Raw genomic sequence first — 23971 nt, forward strand, 5'->3', positions numbered from 1 at the left:
AAATCCCACCGCTGTGAACGGTGGTAAGACTCTGGTCGTTAACTCTGTTTCTTTCCACGAATGCTGCCATAACCTGCTGCGAGTTTCCAGCATGTTCTGGTCCATTTTTAGTCTTTGAAACTAATTCAGCTGGTTTGAACTCAGTTAATAAATATAGATTCCTAGTTTTCAATGCTTACTACGTCACCTTCCCACTTTGTTTACAATGCACTCTGTTAACATTGCGATCTGCAGCTATGTGTGTGCCTTAGCTGTCAGCTTGCAGTTTTCAACATGGTTTAGTTTGATAATGATTTTGATTCTGTCATGGTACATTAGGGACTTCAATGAGTTTTCAAAGGTATTTTTCACCATGACCTTTTCAAATGCATGAGTTTACCTGGGGCTTCCAGAGAAAGAAAATCTCCAGGATCTTTGAAGAGGTTTAGTGGTAACCTCCAAAGCGATTCATCTCAGCAAGGCAATATCTGTGGTTGGCGAGATAAAAGGAATAATGAAGAACAGTTCAGTTTGTCTACTTTTGGGATCATTTGGCTTCAGGGTTTCAAGAGAATCTCTGTTACCAGAGCAAAGCTAAACCTAACAACAAAATACTGCCGATCCTGGAAATCTGAAATAGAGAGAAAAATGCCGGAAAAACTCAGCAGGTCTGGCAGCATCCCTGGAGAGAAAGTTACCGCCTCGAGTCCAATATGAATCATCTTCAGAGCTAGAAATGTGATGGGTTTTATGCTATTGAAAAATTGGGGTGGAGGATAGAGGAAAATAGAAGGTCAGGGATATGTTGGAGGGCAAGAGAGATTAAATGGCAAATATGTCATGGAACACAAGACAAGGAGTGATAATGATAGTATTCAAGATGAAGGCTTTCGTCCAGAGTAAGTGTCAAAAACAGAATAAAGGTAAGTGTAGGAAGGGTGTTGGTTACAGATTAATAAGTTGTAAATAAAAGTCTCTAAGTTAGCTAAGTCTTTAACAACTGCTACAATTATTTACACAAACAGCAAAAGCTACAAGCTAGGCGTTGTATCCATGCTTAGGTCTGGGCACGTTTCCACGCCCTGGGTCTGGATCGTGTGCCTTCTTATATCACTGTGTGAACAGTACTCAGTCCCACATTAACACTCTATGTGCCAGATATTTACTCTACAGTAAGCATTGTCTGAAAGCAAAATCATGAAAGATATAGGCTGGCACTGGGAGGGAGGTGGGGGCTGGGTGGTGACAGTCAAATGGTGGACAGAGTTCACAGCCTGAAATTAAGACTGTAAAATGTCTAACTGGAAGGTGAGGTGCTTGGGTTTCACTGGAAAATTGTAGCAGGTTGAGGACAGAAAGGTGAGTATGCGAGTATGATGGTGATTTGAAATGGCCAGCAACAGGAAGGTCAGCAACCCAAACCTAACAGCAGCAATCTTACATACTGCTGGCAAGGCTGGTGTTTATTTAGTTGCCACTTCAAGTTGTCTTTGAGAAGATGGTGGTGAGCCATCATCTGGAACGGCTGCAACTGGGGTGACGGAGCTCTGTTGGGCAGGGAGACCCGGGATATCAACCCAGCGACAAAGAGAGAGCGACAATAGATGAGCATCAGGATGGTGTGTAACTTGACGATTATGATATTTATCTGCTACAATTGGTGATGGAGATTGTCAGGACATTCCATATCCACAAAGAAATGTTGGGCTTGTGCCAAAAGATTCTGTGAGCAAAATGCAGAAGTACTAATTTAGTTTGCACAGGGATGTCATTACGATGGAAGATCCAGTGCATAAATTCAATCTAATCCTAATTATTTTGACCTAGATGAGATATTCACATGATGATCCCTTCTTGCTCATTAGATGGTATGAAGCAATGCTAATAATTTTCACACATTTACTCTTAAGCTTGCAAGTACTGTTCATTTGAAATGGTAATTCTTCTGTCAGGGGAAGAGAAGTAGAAGACTGGCCTTTTACTGCCAGTATCTCTGAATTCACAGTTAATCATGCAAATATAAAAATAAAGAAGTGATGAGCATGAACAAGACTTGGCTAGATGGCGATTGAAAGATTTTGTATAGTCTGGACACCTCATTCTGGGGAAAGTATTGGAGATGTGAAAAGCAAACAGTGAAGATTCACAAATGATAACTGGAAATACAGATTTATAAAGGTTGAAAATGTCCAGAATCTTCACTGCTTCCGTGAAAGAGAAGATATAGTCATGGTTGCCAAAATTCTCGAAGATTTTGAGAAGGCCAGTGGTGAAGTATTGTTTATATTTGTGGATGATTGGGTACCAAAGAAGCTTAAGTTCAGAATTGTCATGAAAGAATGAAGAGAGACTTTTTTTAACCTCATGCAGAGGGTCATTCAGAAATAAGGGGTGGGTGGGTATTGGGGCAGAGAGTAGCTCAGTTTAAAAGGGAATATTAAATAAACATTTGAAGAGGAAGATGATAAGGACATGGGAATGGAGTTAAGAGTAGGTAGTTCCGAATGAAGATGTATTACTCACTAGATGGGTTGAGTGACACTCTATGCTGATGCACCACACATTTTCCAACTTTTCAGACAAGATTTGAATAATCTTCAAAGTGTCAAGTTTAAAGATTACTGATTGTGATTGATCCCAGTAACTTCCTGACAATGGCTGTAAAAGGGTTCTCAACATTAAGAGTAAGGGGCGAACTTATCGGATGGCTTTTAAACTAAAAGGTCCACTGTTTCCCGGTTTTCCCTTCCTTCTGTCTTTGCCTGTGCAATGGAATAAGTCTTGAATCTGTTGAGCTTTGGAAAATTAAGACATGACACATTGTCAATTAATCCACCTGTCTCTTCGAACCCCTTGGGTTGGAAACCATCAGTTTCTTTCCATCTGGAATCTCCGTCCTTTCCCCATTACCATTTGTATTTGATTCCGATAAGTTTGCCCCTTACTCATAATGTTGAGAACCCTTTTACAGCTGACCTTTTGACCTCTTCTATGATGGAAACTGATATAGACTGTTCATGAAATCATTCCTTATTATCTGTTATAGAATCTGCCTTTAATGGGCCCACATTTCCTCAACCTCCTCACCCTTCAGCATTTGCATTTGCTTTGATACCCATTGCCTTTTCTACATCTTAGCACCCCCCATCACTCTCTTGTATTTCTTTGTTAATATTTATTGCTGTCCCAGACTGCTGGATTTGCACTTTGTCTTTCATTGGTGTAAACATTGAATTTGATACTGTGTCTTTACTTCGTTTGTTGGCCATTGCTGTTTGTAAGTGAGTGAGGCTTTTGCATTTTTGGATGATGCACTGCTTCTGTAATGTACCAAAAAATTCTTTCAGTCTTCCCACTATGTATCTGTAGATTCTCCCCTTATAGCCCAGTTTCCAGTGGTCAATATATTTTCTGACACCTTCAAGTTTCCATAGAAGAACGCCCACAGTGCACAAAGAGGCCATTCGGCCCATTGAACCTGCACCAACAATCCCACCCAGGTCCTATCCCTGTAATCTCCACATACTAAGCCTGCTAATCTCCATGTCTCTGAGGGGTAATTGAGCATGGATAATCAACCTAATCTTTGGAGGAAACTGAAGCACCCGGAGATAACCCATGCAGACATGGGGAGAATTTATAGACTCCACACAACCAGTGACTCAAGGCTAGAATTGAATGTGGGTCCCTGGTGCTTTGAGGTAGCAATACTAACCACTATGCACCACCTAAATTTAACTCATGCCTTTTACATGAGTTAAATTTAGAACCTTAGGGCAGAATTTTAACTGTTGGGTGCCTTTTGTCAAAAGCGTAACCAGCACTGTAAGCCATTTCCACTCTCCTGCTCTTTGCCATTTCCCACATGGATATCTGAGAGGTGGCAGCATTCACGGGAAATGTCTGTGATTCTGCGGCAGAGGAAGCTTTTCATTGGTGCAACTCACCATTGGCTGATTATACTGCAGCCACTGGTAGGCTATAAAACTGTCTCCTGGGCAACAGGGGAACTCCACACGATGGTGACAACTTTGCTGTCAAAGTCAGTGCCAGTCTTTCAAGATGCTTTCTCAGGAGTGGCTTCATTCTGACCAGCCTCCCCCTCTAGCGCTGCCCACTGTTGACCTTGTGGCCTCCATTGTTGAACGTCAAGAGCCAATTCTTTGTTGTGCTCTCTCATCCTGCTCCTGAGGTTGCAGGGATATTGGGTGTAGGAAGCTGGATGCAATTGGACTGTGTGGAGAAGGCAGTGTTATGAGAAAATTGCATCCATGGATTTCATCCATGTAATGGATGAGCAGTGAGAGTCTCAATATCCTCCATTGTGTACAGACAAAGCTCCACCTGCCACACCCAGGATGATAGGCCCTTCCCTTTTACCATTTCTGGATTCTCCCAACCGCACTTTACAATTCTGCCTAAACCCCTTCCATCCCACCCCCTGCGAGCTGCCATTCTCCTGCTCCCCTCCCAAAGAGCTCAGTAAAGAAAACCGCTGATCTGAAACAGAACTGTAAAAGGCCAACCGGTGCACACTGCCATTAATCAAACAGGAACTGGGTTCCATGTGACTCATGTGCCGCTGACATTATCTTGAAGGTAGGATGTAATTACTCAAACGTTTTGCATCGAGTAATCATGGCATGCAAAAATACAAATTACAAATATGAACCCACCATAGGTTGGCATGAGGCATACAAACATGGCACTGATGGAATCTTGGCACAACAACCATCGGGAAATTCTCTCTCATTCGCTCAGATTTCCCATTCTTGCAGATTCCTTCAAATTCCCACCGCAGTTTGTGACTTTTCTGTCTGTCTCTCGAACATAATATGAAATTCAAATACTATCTCCAGCAAGATGCACACTTCATTATTTTCTGTGAAATGCAGCATGGTATTTTTCATTTCCCTTGGCAGTTGCACAACAGATTTGCCCTAGAAAACTGTGCGTGATACATTCAGAAATTCATTACTTTTATTGCTTAAGCTATTTTGCTTCTCCGAGTCTGTGTGGAAATTGAAACTTCACATTAAAGTCACATTGTTTCTGCTCCATGCTTCACCTCCCTGTGTATCTACACCTCCCTCCCACTACATCATTGCTGACAAGAAGTCTGCAGACAAGTCCCACCAGTGTGTTCAGTCCTTCGCTCTTCATTAGCTCTACTTTACTGTTTCCACTGACTGCTCATCCTTACCATTGTCCTTTCTTTCCACTGTGATAATTGTGCCTTTTATTGATATTACTGCTCCTCCTTTCCTAACTTACCTGTCATTTTTAAAAATGCCACAGCCTGTAATATTCCGATCCCCTTGGACTTGCAACCAGAACTCCGCTACATCACAGCCATTTAAGATGCAGCTAACTCACTTCTACACTTGTGTTTTTGCCTATTGCTCTGGTACTTCCATTTTTACCTCACCTTGGGTTTCCCACTGGCAATGTATTTTAGTTTTGCACAGGCGCAGTGGAGGGAGGCCAGGCTGGTTCAGTTCCACGGGAGGCACTTGGAGATATTTCCCCTCCACAATAATGGTATGGCATTCCTGCCCCCGGCAGTCATGATGTGGAGACGCCGGCGTTGGACTGGGGTAAACACAGTAAGAAGTCTGACAACACCAGGTTAAAGTCCACCCAGTTTAATTGATAGTAAACCCACAAGCTTTCGGGGTTTGCCCCTTCATCAGGTGGGTGGAGAGTTCTATTACAGTATTCTGTAAACTGTGTGTGCCTTTTACATGCTCTGTCTGAGACCAGAACTCTCCACTCACCTGACAAAGGGGCAAACCCCAAAAGCCTGTGGGTTTACTATCAGTTAAACTGGGTGGACTTTAACCTGGTGTTGTGAGGCTTCTTACTATTCCTGCCCCCGGCAGAGCTGGGAGCAGTGCTTGTGGAGATGCTGTGTCACTTGGGAAGCTGTTAAGGGATTAGAATACTGATTGTAACCTAACCTGCAGCCCACCTCCACCATTGGACTGCATTGACTGGGAAGGGCACTGGCATAGTGGACAGAAGTGTTCAGTCTGCTACCGATGCACTTTCGTTGGCTCAAGCATCATTTTTCAGTTGGAGATCAATGTAGGCGAGAGCGGTACAAAATGAATGCTCATATAAATGAGATAACGATCAATAAATGTTTTTCCTAATGCAGTGATTTGATTACCATGTGCAGTAACTAGGTAGAAAGTATAGAATCTCCTCAGTGCAGAAGGAAGCCATTCAGCCCATCCAGGCTGCACCAACTGTCTGAAAGGGCGTTTACTCAACCACCCCACTCCCCCCCTCCTGGCGGTCTATCACCATAACCCCGCATGTTCACCTTGACCAATCCACCAAGCCTACACATCATGCGAAGAGCGTGTAAACTCCATACAGACACAACCAGTTAAGTGGCTTAGTGGAGAAAGGAAGAGCAGGATGTGTGGTTAAATTAGGTAGTTTGGAGAATGCTCACGTCTAAATGCTGGCACGGCCTTGTTGGATTGTTTGGCTTATTTCACTCCTGTAAATACTAGAACCTGCAGCGGTGTAACAGGCCAACATGTCTAACCAAGTGACAGCATTCTTTGTGACCCTTATCATAGAAAAAAGAATCATAGAGTCACGCCAGTGCAGAAAGAGGCCATTCAACCCATCAGGCGTGTACTGACAACAATGCCACACAGGCCCCACATATCCCTGTAACCCTATGTATTTGCCCTGCTAATCTCCCTGACAATAATTGGCAATTTAGCATGGTCAATCAACTTTATCTGCAAGTCTTTGGAGTGTGAGAGGAAACCACAGCACCCGGAGGAAACTCAGACACAGGGAAAATATGTACACTGTCACATGAAGCTGGAATTTAACCCAGGTCCCTTGTGCTGTGACACAGCAGTGCTACCAATCTGATTTTCTGTTGATGTATGCCTGTAATGTTTGATCCCTTTGAGTATGCATCATGCTTCATCTAACTGCTACCTGACTGGCAGGAGTGCCGTCTCCAGCAGCTACCCATGGACGTCTCTGTTTCTGATGACAGATGGTGTCTCCTGATCCTCTGATCAGAAACATCTTCCGTCTTGTGTCCCACTGCCAGCTCCTCCTGTCCACTCCTGTTTTGTTGTATCATCTTGCGTGTTTTTTTAGGCTCACATCTAATATATGTCATCAGACACTGACTCTGTGAAGACATGAGTGATTCACAGCGTGCACTGAAGTGGCAGCAAGGCTGAAGACGTAAGGTTGCCCTTTGTTGTTTCGTCAATGCATTTAGAGGAAGAGAAAATAACTCGTCGCTTCTTCACCTTTTGCCTTGACACCGAGGAATACTTCTGAAGTGCAATGAACAATACGAAGGGCAGAATCTTACCAACATCCACGCCAGCATGATTTTCCCATCATATCCTAGGTGACATCCTCAACTCAGTAGTGACATCCAACTCTCTGAGCCAGCTTGTGGCTTCAACATTTACATAGAAACGTAGAAACTAGAAGCAGGAGCCAGCTCCGCCATTCATCTTGATCATGGCTGATCATCAAATTCAATATCCTTATCCCCTCTTCTCCTTATATCCGTTAACCCTTTAGCCCCAAGAGCTATACCTAATTTCTTTTCAAAATCGGACAACATTTTGGCCTCAGCTATGTTCGGTGTAGCGAATTCCACACGTGCAAAACTCTCCAGATGAAGAAATTTCCCTTTGCCTCAGTTCTAAAAGGTTTACCCCTTATTCTCAAACTATGACCCCTAGTTCTGGACTCCCCCACCATTGAGAACATTCTTTCTGAATTTACTCTGTCTAACCCTGTTAGAATTTTATCGGTTTCTATGAGATCCCCTTTGCAAGTGAAAGTTGCAGCTGTAACAGACAAGAGGAAAGGTCACACCTAACTATGCTAAATATCTAATAGCAGAGACTTGTGAATGGTACACCCATTTTAGACTGCTCCAAACATTGGAGGACAAAAGCTTTACCAACTTTGAAGATTTTAAGCAATGGTGAACAAACGCAGGGCCCCATTCCCATAGTGGACTGGCTAATTCAACAGCTGCCTCTGTTTCCCTTAAGACAACAGGTGAGTTCCCTTTGCAGAAAGCCCAATGAAAGGGATGCTTGGCAGCCCCACTAGGAGAGGTAGGGTGTTGCTGAGGCAGGTAGAAAACTCTGACAGAGAAACTTCTAGACCTGAAACATTAGCTGTATTCTCTCTCTCCACAGATGCTGTCAGACCTGCTGAGATTTTCCAGCATTTTCTGATTTTGTGCAAGAAAACACGAGTGCAGCTCAAAATAGAGGCACTCACTTTAGCATTTGAAATGCAAAATTAATATAGGGCTACATCTGTCAGCCACCACTGCAGAAAATAAGCCACTCCAGATGTCTTGTGGCTGCAACTGTGGCCCTCTCATCCCATTGGCTGCGATTGAAAGAAGATGCCAATGACTTCTATTTTTGCTGCTGGATGGCTGACTTCTGGGTTGCAACTTCACTGGGGGTCCTGTCCATCATTGTGAAGATTGCAGTAGCGTTAAAAGCATTGCCTTGGCTAGCCCCTAGTGACCTTAATAGATCTATGTGGCTACCTGCTGTTGCTGGGTGGTCACTGACATACGTTCGTAGAATCATAGGATCCCTATAGTGCAGAAGGAGGCTATTTGGCCCAGCGAGTCTGCAGTAACCACAATCCCACCCAGGCCCCATTCCCAAAACCCACATATTTACCCTGCTAATCCCGCTGATACTAACAGTCAACTTAGTATGGCCAATTAACATAACCCATATATCTTTGGACTGCAGGAGGAAATTGGAGCACCCAGAGGAAACCCACGCAGACATGGGGAGAAAATGCAAACTCCACACAAACAGTGACCCGAGGCCGGAATGGAACCCAGGCTGCTGATGCTGTGAGACATCAGTGCTAAGCTCTGTGCCACCATGCTGCTCATACCACTGTGTCACCCATGACGCCAATGTTGACCCCATGCCTGAGAGTTTGAGATTTGCCACTGACCCAAACTTGCTGCAATCCAACAGTTTTTACCCAACAAAAAGTTTAAAACCTTGTGTTCCAGTTTAAGAAAACATACAATTATGGCCTGATGTTGTAAGGCCCAGATTGACTACAGATCAGTTGGATCTTATTTGACTAGGACTAACCTGCTTACCAGTGGGACTTCCTTGATAGTCTCACTCTGAGATTGTTAGCCTCCTTTTATCCATTGGCTGCAGAACAACTATCCACAATCTTTCTACCCCACCACCTTGATCTGTTTCTGAACTATGTGATCTGTCTTTGGCCCACATCGAACTGAACTTAGTCTGAAATAGCATGTCTAGTATCATGTGTTATCAGTTTTCTCCATAGTCGATTTTCCCATGCACATCATTGTAACAGCAGGATGTCTGGTGCATTTGTCTTTGTTTATTTCAAAGTTCAGCTATCTCATAGGTGGTGATGAGGCTGCGCATGTTGGAGATATTGGGTGGGATTTTCCAGCTGTGCTCGCCCTATGTCCAAAAACTCCCATCCAAGGTCAACAGACCTTTGCATGGTCCGTCCCCACCAGTTATGATTCCTGTGGTGGCCAGGACGGAAACATTCTGTCAGTTGTCTCTTTCCAAAGTCACTTGAGAAAATGGAACGTAGGAAAGAGCCGTATTGCTTTTTGACAATTGTAACATGTTGCAACAATTGTCAATCTGTTTCTGGTGCATCAATTCTGAGCATAATCTTAACCGTGTCCATGGCCAGGTGCTTGGAGGTGAAACGTACCGAATATTTGACCTGCGGCACTAGTTCCCAAGTATCCCCCGATTCTGCCTCTGCCTCTGAGAAAACTCTGCCTACTCTTAAAATGCAAGTTGAGCAATTCTTGTTTAATCACCAGCCTTGCAAGTGGAGTTAACATTTTAGATTGTTCCTCAGACAATGATGTGCTGGTCACCATGACGATTGAGGATGCTCATGAGAAAGGAAAAAAATTATGTGCCTGCTGATTGTTTGATGTACATCCATGCTGAGTGGAGTTTGCCTGGATATTTATTCATGGTTTTGCTTGATGAAATTGCTTAATGAGTGCAGTGAGCTTGTTATGTATAATCAGAACGTCTGATCAGTTTGAATGTTGGAGTTTTAATGCTTGAAGTGAGAATTGGAAGTGCCTCAAAAGATCATCAAAAGCTGAACACATCGCTTCAGAGAATTTGATGGTGCCAGTGTATATATTGCTTCAGAGAATTTGATGGTGACTGATTCTGTAACATTGCAAACTCCTGACAGGGCTGAAGGAAATACAAAAAAAACAAATGAGGAGGGGAGGTTTTGGGAAATGTCTGTCATCGTTAAGGTAATAGACTGTTCTACCCTGTAACTCCTTGTAACTATAGCTTGCTATCAACTTGCCCTCTGTAGCAGACAATGGTTCATTTTTTGGCAATTTTATGGTTTTACATATGACCTTTGGTAATGATTTTCCACTCCTGTTTGGCTTGGGTGGGTTTGGCCATGGGACAGAAAATATAACGAGAAAGCCAAACTCACGTTTCACAAAGGTGTCAAACCAGAAAGCACTTGTTGCTCCTGCCCCTATCGGTTTTGAATTTGCAGTGAAGAATGACTAGTCTCAGAAGGCTTTCACCTGGCAAGCAGTACTCCCAAGAGAACTCTGACGTGAAAGCTGGAGTGGGGTGAGGTGGGGGTATGGTTAGTGCCTGGGCTGTGCTCAGGTAACGTGAGCTTGATGCCAGGAGGTGCACTTGGGTGAAGATTATTTTACAGTTCACCAGCTGTACACAGAGAGGTGGTTGTTAAAAATGGCATTCAGACCATCAGATGTTTGATTCTGTGGCCGGGTGAGTGAATCAGAGGCTTGCCAGTCGTGGCGTGGAATCCATGACTTCAGGATTTTTTTTCAGAAGTGCTGCACTATGTGGCGGAGAAAGTCACCATTGTCATCGGTGGTTTCAATGCCACTTTTCCCGCCCGACATCGACCTTTTGTTGATATCAGAGAAATTCCTGACCACTGTTTCTGGGCCACCAGTCTGTCCCTCAAGCAGACTTCTCATTTCTTAGGTTCTGGACAGCATCTCACAATTAGCTCAATGATGGTGTGATATGACTTCTGTTCTGTATGTAAGAAATGCAGTATGATGCATGCCACCATGTGTGTCCCCCTGTCATGGGAACATCTCTGATGAAATGAGAAAATATGAAAATGAGTCAGTCGTTTAGCTCTTTGATCCCGGTCCGCTGGCTGTTCAGTGAGATAATGGCTGACCGGTGAGCTGACTCTGTACATCAACCTTTATCCCTCCATCCTTTTCATATCTTCTTGTTACCAAAAACCTATCAATCTCAAACTTAAAAATTAACAATTGACTCAGCAACAGTGGAAATAAGGTAGATAAGAAAGAAACTATCAGTCCCTTTTTAAAAAGCTTGAAAACTTCATTAAGTCACCCTTTGAATTTCCAAGATACACAACTTGTAATCTCCATTTCATTTAGCTCTCGGAATCTGGGTATTATTCTGTTAAATTTGCACTTCTCTCCCTCCAAGGCTGTTATATCCATCCGTGAGATCCGGCACTCAGAACTGCTGGCAATATTCCAGATGTGGTGTAACCAGGATCTTGTGTAGTTGTAGCCTCAGGTCTAATTCTTTTGTATTCTAATCTGCTAGATATGAAGTACAGATTTCCATTTGCCTTTTTAATAATTTTCTTCGACTGCATGTGGCATTTTAACAATCCCTAAATCTCTTTTTGAAATTCTACTCTCTCTAGCTTTTCACCATTTCAAAAGCATTCTGACCTATTTGTTATAGGTCTGAAGCAGATGACCTCACATTTACCTACATTGAAGCCATTCGTCACAGTTTTTCCCATTCACTTAATCTATTAATACCTCAAAGTAACTTTATGCTTCTGACTACACTGCTCACAAGGCCACATACCTCTGTGACATCTGCAAGCTTAAGTATGTGGCTTTTTATGCCATTGCCCACGTCGTTTATAAATATCCCAGCCTGATAAATAATTTGTCTCCGATTACATGGACTTCAATTTGAGCCAAGTCTCAAAAAAGGAAACTTATAGAGTGTGTCCTGAAAGCCCATTTCAGTAATATCATCAATACCTGGTTTATTTTATCTAAAATGCTTGAATGAACAGTACATAGTTTGCACTGTGCGGACAGTCAAATTTCTTAATCCAGTTTGGGGTAAATAATAAAGATACCATGTCTTAAGAGCCCAAAAGTGAAAACTGAATAGGGAGGGTAAGATTCCGGTCTGAAATGCTTAAAGTCTGTGTTCCAATCACTGGACAAAGGTGTTCGAATGTTTAAGTGGTCCATTCAGTATTGAACCTGTGGAGGAGGAGCTTTTACTTTGATCCTTGGTATATGCAGATTGCAGCTACAGCTACTCAATTGGACTAATTCAGTCTTGATGCACTTCATTGTAGATTGTATCCATCTTAAAAACTCATTCAGTGCTATTCATAGATGCCATGTGCTGATTTGGTCGTGAGTGTGAAACATGCAAGATTTCCGGATTTATTTCCCTTTTTAAAATAATGGAGGTTAAAATCTTCTCTGGCCAAGATGTAACATGGTAGACTGCAGGTGCTATATGAAGCTGCCAACATCTTGTTCAACAACCAATAAATCCCAGAAGGTGTCTGAAATAAATTATTTAACATGTTAATATGTAAAGATTGACAGGTGTTCGAATAGTCAGTTCTCATCGCAGAACACTGTGCCGTTAGGGAATCCGTGAACATAATCGTGTGTTGATCAAGAATTTTCTCCCAGTATTGTTTTGTATAGTGCTCAGTATGTAAAGGTGTTGCATTCAGGAGAGTGGTACCAATGTTTACTGGGATGGGCTTTGAGAGTAGCTGGGAAATTTGCATGTCCTCCTATTTTAACATCACAGGGTGCATCCTTTTTGTTTTGCAGCGTGATTGACAGACTTGGTTTCCTGTCAGATGGGAAATACTCCAGAGGGGGCTGCAATCCAAAGTAAAATAGGTAGCCTGCAACTAGGTTGGTGTTGGGGGGAAGCTGGGTGGTTGAGGTAGAGCTGTGGGTCCCTTTGGGGAAGATAGTTCTGTGGTGGTCAGAGAAGCAGGTAAACCTCTGGGCCGGTGGAAAAGCTCCCCCTCTTCGCCTCACGTCTCCTGTGAAGCAGTCTACACTAAATACAAAAACATTTCTTGGCTTTCTGGAGATCTGAAAGATTCTGCCAGCTGGGATAAACATGGAAGATTGGTTTAATCATGATAATGTTCTCCTAGGAGGAGGTGAGTTGCCTGCAAACCAACTGTATCCTGTTTCAGTGTAAAATACAATTGGGTGTGATTGATGGAAGTGGCCTGGGAAATATTTGAAATTTGCACATGTCATGCAACCTAAACCCATCCATTTTTGGTCCCATGTTTCTGCTCATAGTACTTTCTCAGCGGTTACGTACCTTTTCTCTGTGCCCATGAGAGATCTTGAAATCATAGAAACCCCACAGTGCAGAAAGAGGCCATTTTGGCCCACCAGGTTTGCACCGACCACAATCCCACCCAGGCTCTACCCCATATCCCTACATATTTACCTGCTAATCCCTCCAACCTGTGCATCTCAGGAGCCTTGTGGGCAATTTTTAGCATGGCCAATCAACTTAACCCGCATATCTTTGGACTGTGGGAGGAAACTGGAGCACCCAGAGGAAACCCATGCAGACACGAGGAGAACATGCAAAACTTCACACACCGTGACCAAAACCAGGAATCAAACCCAGGTCCCTGGAGCTGTGAAGCAGCAGTGCTAACCACTGTGCTACTGAGCTGCCCACAAAATTGCACCCCTCCTCTCATAAGAGCTCTCTGTTTTGCCTCCCAGTCTGTCTACACTTTCCCAACTGTTTATAATCAGCTAAATTTTGCCTGCAGGCTCCAGCAGGAATTGAACTTGCAATCCCTAGTTTAAGAGGCCAGTGCTCTAACCACTGAGCTACAGAGCCAAGTGCTGTAAACTACTGTAGTCATAAATGTAATAAACTGCTCATCCTTGCCTGCCTTTTTGAACCTGAAACAGTTCTGATGGATATAGTGGATTTTGCAGTCCTTGATTGGGTTGACTGACAGTAATATCAGGTGACTGGGTGGAGCTAGGCTTACACAGAGATCTCCAGCTTGGTTGCTGTTTGGGAGCTGAAGGGAGAGGTGGCCTTTTCTCTATCTGAAATCTGGCAACTGGGATCCGTCAGAGACTAAGTTATTTCTCTGAAGTTCTGCCATTTGAGGACATATCCTTCTTTGGAAATTGCTGTATGACAGTCAGCAGACAGGTGTATGTCTGGATCTCTATCAGTGGTGTTAAAAGGCCAGAAATATAGCATCCATGAGCTTACTGCTTTTGGTGTTAACTGGTTCTGAATAAGGGATTTATGTCTAAGGGGATACTGCTTGAAATTGGAACTATAGAGATGGATCATTGTTAAGAATTATACTTTGTCATGTTTAACTATTTTAATTGGTAAATGTTATGCTAATTCTTTTTGTTATATTGTAACTGTGTTCTTAAATAAAGTTTGTTTTGATAAAAATTTCCTAGTGTGTCAATTGAATCATGCCTGGGGCAAAATACCTTATGTTCACCCAAATGCCAAAATCGAAAGGAAAAGTTAGGATCGAGGCAAACTTCACAAAATATCTTGGAGATTTTGATATGGTCCCCAGACCGTGAAAGATGTCACATATCTCCTCCTTCCTTGTGTATTGGAGAGCTTTTCTGTCTTAACAGTCACATCCAAGCAAACCTTGCAAGTTTATTTATTACTATCACAAGTAGGCTTACACTGCAATAAAGTTGCTATGAAAATCCCCTGGTTGTCATACTCTGATGCCTGTTTGGTAAGGTTACACTAAGGGAGAACTTAGCATGGCCAATGCACCTAATTTCAGACTATCCTGCAATGCAGGAGCAAATAAAGCATGTGTGTCCACTGCAGAATATGATATGAACTAAAGTTCTTTGACTGTCTACACCTAGAACTTCTTTTCATTGAGATTACTGGTTAGATTGTTGCATTTTGTTTTAAATGGAAACTTGTTTACATCCAAAGTATGTCCTGTGATTACACTTCACTTCTCGAGCAAAAGCAAAACTTTAATGCAAAGGACAACCCAAAGCAGTACGTTTCCAGCAATATGATTACTATACCGTGACCCATAAATGCTTGTTCTTTACCCAGTATCTTCTATGGGCACAAGGGATCAAACAGATGATGCAGACTGTGTTGCATGGGTGCACAGGAGTTTAAGACACAGCCAGTCCTTTACATTGGATGCCACTGACAATGAATTTGTTGGGTTTTAAACACATTGTAGTGAAAAGAATCTCTATGCCATTATTTCATTTATTAAATTATGTTATAACTTAATATGAATTAGCAGTGTTTCTTTATCCACATTTCAAAATGGTGACAAGCCTCTCACACACCCATGTTTATATCTGTGTATATGTTGACCTCCAGTTTTTGGAGGAATTTTTCAAGGCTTCAATGGTTGACTTGTGTGTCAACATCTACAGGTAGCCATGACCTTCCAGTGGTTTGATGCCATACAGTGTCTCATCTAGCTGGATGGTGGGCAAAGACTTTCTTCCAAAGCTGGGTCATTTTTCACCTCTAGCACACCCACCATCTTGCCATATTTACCCAGATATCTTGGAAGGGAAGGGAGGAGCACAGTGGTTAGCACTGCTGCCTCTCAAATCAGGGACCTGGGTTTGATTCCCGGCTTGGGTCACTGTCTGTGTGGATCTACATGCTCTTCCCGTGTCTGCATGGGTTTCCTCCGGGTGCTCTGGCTTCCCTTCACAGTCCGAAAGTTTACGTGCATTGGCCATGCTAAATTGTCCCTTAGAGTACCTGATCAGGCACCGGTGTGCGGCGACTGGGGGATTTTCATAGTAACTTCATTGCAGTGTTAATGTAAGCCTACTTGTGACACTTGTTAATAGAATTTAAACTTTAATTTTAGTGGAAGGTGAAGTCTTTGCCTGTATTATCTGGCTTTGTGAATGACAGTTATCACAGGTAAAATTTGGGAGTTGCAGAGATTCTCTGCAGCAATTTTGTGCAGAACATGCATTTTTTGAATGGCCTGTCATGTGTGCTGAGAGTTCTGACTCAATTTGCCTGGCGCAGCTGCATTTTGTGGATTAGGGATGGCTCTGGAGGAATATGTCGAGGAGATAGCAGGTGGGTTCGAGGAAAAGTAATTGTGAGCTGGTGGAATGAGAAATCTTGGAGCAGGTGCACTGCACCTCATGCTGTTCACGTTCTCACTATTGGCTGAGTTAGCAACTGTGGGGGTGAGGTGGAGACAAGGCCCAGAATGAGCAGTTTGGACTGTGCAGTTTGCTGCCCTCCTCAGCCAATCTTTGAAGCATATTGAAATGGAATTGAGCTGCCGAGGTTTAATTGTGATGGGCTGGTTCCCCCCCCCCCCGCACCCCCCATCCCTGATGGAGCCTGTTGGGCTTTCTGGCAATGGTTGCCAGTGGGGACTTGCTTACCCACATCTTGCCTCTCTGACTTGGATCTTTAGTTCAAATCCCACTCCAGAACTTGAAGTCAAGGTCATCGCCAACGGTGAGGAGGCACTGTATTGTCAAATGTGCCATCTTTTAGATGAGATGTTAAAATTTCTTTCTCACACCCTATGTTATTTATGTTAACTGTAACTGATTAAGGTAGCACACTGACATTAGCACTGATGGTAGTAGCTTTTTGGGCCAGTTTTTCTTTTCTAAGCTCCCAGTAAAATTTTGCTAACTTTCTGCGTTGCCATGTATGTTTAGATTGGCATTGATGATGCCTCTCGGAGCAGGAAGGGATGGAGACACAGCGATTCTGCAGATAAGCAGATGGCTTGGAACACTGGAAGAGGAGCAGGTGGTTTGGAAAGTGGAGACCATGACAACAGCGATTAAATTCAGTTCCTGCCAATTCCATTGCATCAGACAAAATTAGCAATTGGTAAACGGAGCAGTGTTTTCAATACACAACCTGCCATTGGCACAAAAATCAGGTTTAAACACTTTCCGATAGCTAATTTTGTTGTACTGGGCAGTGCATTTATCCCCGACCTTTTCTGGGACGCTCCCAATCAATCATTGCTATTTGACGCTGTACTGAGGGAGCACTGCAGTATTGGAGATACCACCATTTTGGATGAGATGTGAACCCAATTTTCTACCTGTTCCTTTTGGTGAACATAAATGATCTTGCAGTTGTATTGACAGTAAAGCAGGGGAATTCTCTTGGTGTTAACTGCATAATATTTATCAACACATCTAAAAACCACAGCATTTGGTCAATATCACTTTGCGTTGTGGGATCTTGCTGCATGCAAATTGGCTGCTGTGTCTTCAAAACAAAACTTCATTGGTGCTGAAATGTTGGAATTGTGAAACGCACCATATAAATGCACATTTATCCTTTTACTCTGATCCCAACAGGTTCGAAATTCTTGTTCCCTGTGTGGATGGGATCAGGTGCTGCAGGGAGGATGAGCAAACTGACCATGGCACTGTGGTACAGGGAGTCATTCAAGTGGGGTGGAGAAAAAAAATGTAGTTATAATTGGGGATAGTATAGTTAGGGGCATTGACATTGCTCTCTGTGACCAGAATTGAAAATCCCAAAGGTTGTGTTGTCTGCCTGGCGCTCAGGTTCGGAATATCTCACCTGGGCTGCAGAGGAACTCGAAGTGGGAGCATAAAGATCCAGTTGTCGAGGTCCACGTAGGTACCAATGACATAAGTAGAACAAAGGGTCGGCTAAGAGAGTATGTGCTGGCCTTGGAAAAGGTCCAGAGAAGGTTCACAAGAATGATCCCTGGAATGATGAGCTTGTCGTATGAGGAACAGTTGAGGACTCTAGGTCTGTACTCATTGGAGTTTAGAAGAATGAGGGGTGATCTTATTGAAACTTACAGGATACTCTGAGGCCTGGATAGAGTGGATGTGGTGAGGGTGTTTCCACTAGTAGAAAAAAGTAGAACCAGAGGGCACAACCTCGGGCTAAAGGGATGATCCTTTAAAACAGAGACGAGGAGGAATTTCTTCAGCCAGACAGTAGTGAATTTCTGGAACTCTGTGCCGCAGAGGGCTGTGGAAGCGAGGTCATTAAGTGTCTTTCAGACAGAGATAGATAGGTTCTTGATTAACAAGGGATCAGGCGTTATTGAGAAAAGGCAGGAGAATGGGAATGAGAAAAATTTCATCCATGATTGAATGGTGGAGCAGACTCAATGGGCCAAGAGGAGGCCTATGTCTTATGGTCTTATGATTAGTGTATTAGATCCACTTTGCAGCTCTGTCTTGGAGGCCCTAAGCTTCGATTCAAGGGTATGTGTGTTTGTGTATGCATTGAGGTGGCTCTCTTTCTGAGGGAACTTACTCTGCACCTTGCTATGTATGATATCTGACCGAATCACACTTGATACTGATTGTCAGTGCCTGAAATTAGTAGATATATCCCACTACAGTGTCACCTCCCACACCTGCAGCCAAAATAAATGTATGCACATTCTGGCATCAAATTCAACTCCTCAATCTTCCCCACAGGAGCAAAAGTAATTATTTGGGGCTCTATCTCACTTTCAAAGCACATGAGTGTTAATTGTATCAATTGAGATTAAGTATACAAAGGTGGAGGCATTGATTGCCTGGTTACTTGAGCACATATAAGGAGACATTTGATGGCTCTGTGGCTCAGTTGGTTAAAGTATCTACCCCCTAAATGGGAGATCCTGAGTTCAAATGTCAGCAGTACCCTCAGTGTTTGGCCAATGAATGGCTTTAAATCAAACTGGCTGTGTCCAGAAATAGCATTGAGAAGTATGTGGCTGTCTCGAGAGGCTTTTACTGACAGGATGTGATTCAGGCTCGGCAGTATATGCCTGTAATGACTTACTGTGACTAAATCTACACCAAGTGAAGATTAGCTCTATTTTTGCCTTTCAACAACTGGCTCTCAGGGAACACAACAAGTTCCCATTTTATCAGGTACACTTAGGAATTTTGCTGCCATGTATATTGATTATGCCTTGTGCTAATTTGAAGATTTTTAAAAATTAATTTTATGGGATATAGGCGTCACTGGTGAGGCCAGCACTTGTTGTCCTTCAGAAGTGGTGATGAGCTGCCTTCTTCAACCACTGCAGTCTCTGAGGTGTAGGTACACCCACAGTGCTGTTAGGAGGGAGTTCCAGGATTTTGGCCAGACAATATTGAAGTAATTGTGCTACATTTCCAAGTCAGAATGGTGTGTAACTTACATGGTGTCAGTCTTCTTGCGTGTTATTGGAGCTGCACTCATTCAGACAAGTGGAGAGTATTCCATCACAGTCCTGACCTGTGTTTTGTAGATGGTGGCTAAGCATTGGGAGGAAGGGGCAGGTGGCCAGGAGCTAAGTTATTTTCCACAGGATTTTTAACCTTTGGCCTACTCTGGTAGCCACAATATTTATATGGCTAGTCCATTTTAATTTCTGGTCAATGGTAGCCCCACAATGCTGTTACAACAGATTCAGTGGTGGTATTGCCATTGAATGTCAAGGAGCAATGGTTAGACCCTCTCTTATTGGAGATGGTCATTGACTGGCACTTGTGTGACAAAATGTTACTTGATACTTGCCAGCCCAAGCCTGGATATTGTCCAGGTCTTGCTGCATTTGGACAGGAGCTGCTTCATATCTGAAGAGTTGAGAATGGTGCTGAACATTGTGCAGTCATCAGCAATTGTCACCACTTCCGACCTAATGATGGAAGGGAGGTCATTGAAGCAGCTAAAGACTGTTTGGCAGAAGGCTCTACCCTGCAGTGATGTGTGGGAGCTGAGGTGATTGATGTTCAACCACCACAACCTCTGTGCTAGGATGACCCCAAAAGCAGAGAACTTTCCCCACAGATGCCACTGACGCCAATTTTGCTAGGGCTCCTTAATGCCATACTCGATCAAATGGAGCCTTGATGTAACTCTTGCCTTACCTCTGGCATTTGGCTCTTTTGTTCATGTTTGAACCAAGGCTATAATGAGGTCAGGAGCTGAGTGGCCCTGACAGAACCCAAATAATAGAATTCACATCCTCGCATCTCTCTTCCTCTCCACCACATTCGTTCAGTCTTTTTTTTCTAATCGCCTGAAAGTTATTGAGAAAGTAGGTTTCAGTGGGGCTTCAGTCAGCCCCTCAACTAGCATCCTGTGCCACAAGAAGGTTTGGCAAAGTTGTCAAATTGCTGTAAAGATCTAGTCCTTTGACCGAAATGCATGTTTTTTAGGTAAGCTCCACCTTCCAACACTAATGAATGCACAACTTGCCATAGCCTGCTAAATTTCCAATCTTCAAAGTTATGGTAAAGTTGGTGCTAAATTTATGCTTTTTTTCCCTGAGAAATTGCCCATTATTTGTTTTGACTATCTCCTGAACCTCCCTCCATCCTTTCTTGTCTCTACGTTGTAAGTCTGTTTGTCCGACAACCGGTTATGGATGAGCAGGAACTTCCATTCCTCGAAGCCCGCTCTCCAGTCCCCTTGTGTTCCCTTGTTACTGACTTCATTCTTCTTGGTCACTGCCTGAAGTTGAATAAGGCAATTTGTAATCTTTTTATGTTTTTAAACTCTAGGATGAGTGTGGTAACCTTTCTCGCTATGACCTCTAAAAACCTGAACTCTTCCAAAATTCTGCTGCTCTTAGGATAGCGTTCCATTCACCCATCATCCCTGTGTTCGCTGGCATTCATTGGCCCCCGGTCCAGCAATGGCTCCATTTTAAAATTCTCATCCATGTTTGCAGTTTCCTCCATGGCTTCATCCCTCTCTATCTCTACAAAGAATAATTTCTTCTCCCTGAGGGTAATGAATCTTTGGAATTTTTTGATTGCGGGGAGCTGTAGAGACTCAGTCATCAAATATTCCAAGGCTGAGGCAGACCAATTTTTAATCGGTGAGAGAATCAAGGATTATGGGGACAATGTGGGAAAGTGGAGTTGAGGATTATCACATCAGAACAGACATGATCTCATCTCAATGGACCAAATGGCCTTATTTTGCTCTTCCTTGTGTTCTAAGTTTCCTGAGCCCTACAGCCCTCCAAGATCTCTGTGCCGATTCAGTTTGGCATCTTGTATGTCTCCAATTTTAATCACTCCACCATTGCCGGCTGTGCCCTCATTGCCTTGGCCCAAAGCTCTGGAATTCTCTCCCAAATCTTCCCTACCCCTCTCCCTTCTTTCAAGATGCTCCTGAAAAACCAACTTCTGACCAAGTTACTTACCCTAATGTCACCTTTGTGGTTCTGTCAATACCACGTCTCTGTGTTCTGAAAAGCTCCTCTGAAGTTCCTTGTAGTTTTTACTTTGTTAAAAACCCTATATAAAGAAATATTGTTGTGAGTTTCTCCATGTACCAGTTCAGTGTAAAATCATTTCTAGTTTAACAAGACTTTGAGTGAGTATTGTTGCTTGCTGCCGTGATGGAAAGTGCTGATGAAGAGAATTCCTTTGGGTCTTAGTCTAAGTGATGAAGATGAGTTCATGAGGGGATATCAAATTTGGAGGATGTGCTGGGAATACTTCAAGTGTGTTTTGTATTAAAACAAGATCGATTTAATAAATATGTTAGATGTGCTTGTGCAAATTAATGGCTGACATAAGCTAATATTTTCCCCTCGGAATGCAGAATTCAGCAATAATTGAGAAAAATTATCTTGATGTGAGATTTCTTACTCAGCACTGCTGTTTGGTAGATCAGTCCACTATCAATTTATCCTGATAAACCAAATGCAAATTAGATTGATGTTTTTATTTGATACTTAATTCTCTTTGTAAGGCTTTACAAAGATCAAGATTTTGATGCAAATCTACTTATTCTAGGGTAATCTGACTCTGCTATCCCATCAATATTCATTCTGTTTAAGAGCAATTAGAGATGGGCAATAAATGCTGACCCATAGCCTCTGAACAAATTAAAACGAAACTCTTCTGAAGAACAAGATATCCTGGTCAACATTCACCCTGCAACCAAAATGGAACAATTGAGCATTAATCTCATGATCTTTTTTCTAAAGAGCTTGCTGTGTATGTATTGGCTTTTACAGTTGTTTGAAGAACAATGATAGTCACAATAATTACTTGATTCTGAAGATCAGGCGGCATGGTGGCATAGCATTTAGCGCTGCTGCCTCTCAGCACCAGTGATCTGGGTTCAGTTCCAGCCTCGGCTGACTGTCTGTGTTGAGTTTGCGTATTCTCTGTGTTTACACAGGTTTCCTCCAACAGTTCAAAGACATGCAGGTTAGGCTGATTGACTATATGGTAATTTGTCCTTTAGTGTCAGGGATTAGCATGGTAAATCTGTTTGGTTATGGGGATAGGACTTGTCGTCATCGTCATCGTCGTCGTGGTGAAGGGCCAAATGACCCCCTTCTGCGCTGTAGCAATTCTATGATTATATCCTTGGAGTACTCTGCGGGTGCAACATAAGTTTTGTTTTCTTTCCTTTGCATGGATGGATAGAAATCCATGCCAAATTTTGTTCTGCTTGTGCTCAGAAAATATAAATGCTGCTGACATACCCAGGAAAGGAGATTTATTTAATAAGCATTGGAATTACTTTTATGTACCAAGTTGAAAATATATCAGCTCATAATAAATTGAAAGGTGGTTTAGTTATAATTGGCTTTGGTGGAAACCACATTTGTCTCTCCAAATGCAGAGATTAGATCCTGAATTTCTAAAATGGTGGCGAAGCTATGAGCAGCCATTTCCAATCCTTAACATTTGGTTATGATCCAAGACTCACCCCTACTGCATAAAGGTATTTCATAATGTAGGAAAGATTATCCAACAGCAATCTCCATTGTCATTTGACACTCATAATTACTCCTGCAAATCCCAACATGACTCTGCCTTTTCTAACATTGTGGTCTGTTTGGGAATCAAAAGATATAGGGAGCAGATGGGAAGATAGCGTTTAGGCAGATGATCAGCCATGATTATGTTGAATGGCTAACCAGCTTAAAGAGCTGAACAGCCTACTCCTGTTTCTTAACTTCTTACCAGTACATCCTGTTGAGGTGGTGGCAGGACGATTTTGCCTATCTCCATTCAAGGTTGGGTGCAGGCATTATGGAAAACATACCAATCCAACAAAATTCCATGCATTCTTTGGCAGAAGCTGGAACTAAGATTGGAAGTCTGGGACCTGTCCATGCCCTGCTGTTAGTTGCACATTAGCAGCATTCCCCATATTGTTTGTCTACCACGCATCTGGAACACGTACTAACCCAGCAAAATACTGATGACTGAGTGATGGAGTCGACCTTAGTTTTTCTTCTTGGCAAGCTGATGGTTATTGGGGGTGAGCGAGTGGTCTGTCATGAAATTTTGGTGTGGTTGAATTACATTATTGCCTATTTTCCCTGGCAGTATAGTGGCTATTAGTCCATGGTTCAGGTGATGAGAAACTTTTTGCATTTTCTGCATAATAAGACCCTTGTGTTTGACTTGAGGACCTAAAATTTGGAAATGAGGCCAAGGAAACTTGAATGTTCATTGCCATGAACTTCTGGGGAACTGAGTTGAATGTCCAAACTCACTTGACATTGTAATTAGATGAAGTGACGGGTTATGGGCAAAAGCACAGTCTGGTGTTGTACCAAACCATATAATACGGCCCAGAGCTGTGCTCTTGCACTGGGAGTGAATGAATGTTCCAGTTAATTTATCTCCTGTACTGGGCAGCTAGAAGGATGGGAATAACCTCGATTCCAATTTCTCGCATTATCCAGAAGTGTTGCTGATGAGTGGGCTCGGGATTGCACATGGTTATGATGGCTTCCTGAAGGAATAGTTTCTCTTTCCTCCCAACCCCTCAAAGGTTGGGGGGAATGGGGGAGAGAATTCATACATAGGCTGACAGCCAGTCAGGGG

General features: G+C 42.9%; 1 protein-coding gene and 1 non-coding gene across 3 annotated transcripts in view; one reads left to right on the top strand and one right to left on the bottom strand.

Annotated features, from left to right (window-relative positions):
- cntn1b (contactin 1b) overlaps nt 1–23971 on the top strand; it is a 683679-nt gene that overhangs the window by 41798 nt on the left and 617910 nt on the right. The gene's annotated exons all lie outside the window — the stretch shown is intronic.
- trnak-cuu (transfer RNA lysine (anticodon CUU)) lies at nt 13916–13988 on the bottom strand. Its single transcript has one exon. It is a non-coding gene; the product is annotated as a tRNA-Lys (tRNA).

Source organism: Carcharhinus amblyrhynchos, chromosome 6 (genome assembly GCF_965287045.1).
Source record: "Carcharhinus amblyrhynchos chromosome 6, sCarAmb.v2.hapA, whole genome shotgun sequence".
NCBI lineage: Eukaryota > Metazoa > Chordata > Chondrichthyes > Carcharhiniformes > Carcharhinidae > Carcharhinus > Carcharhinus amblyrhynchos.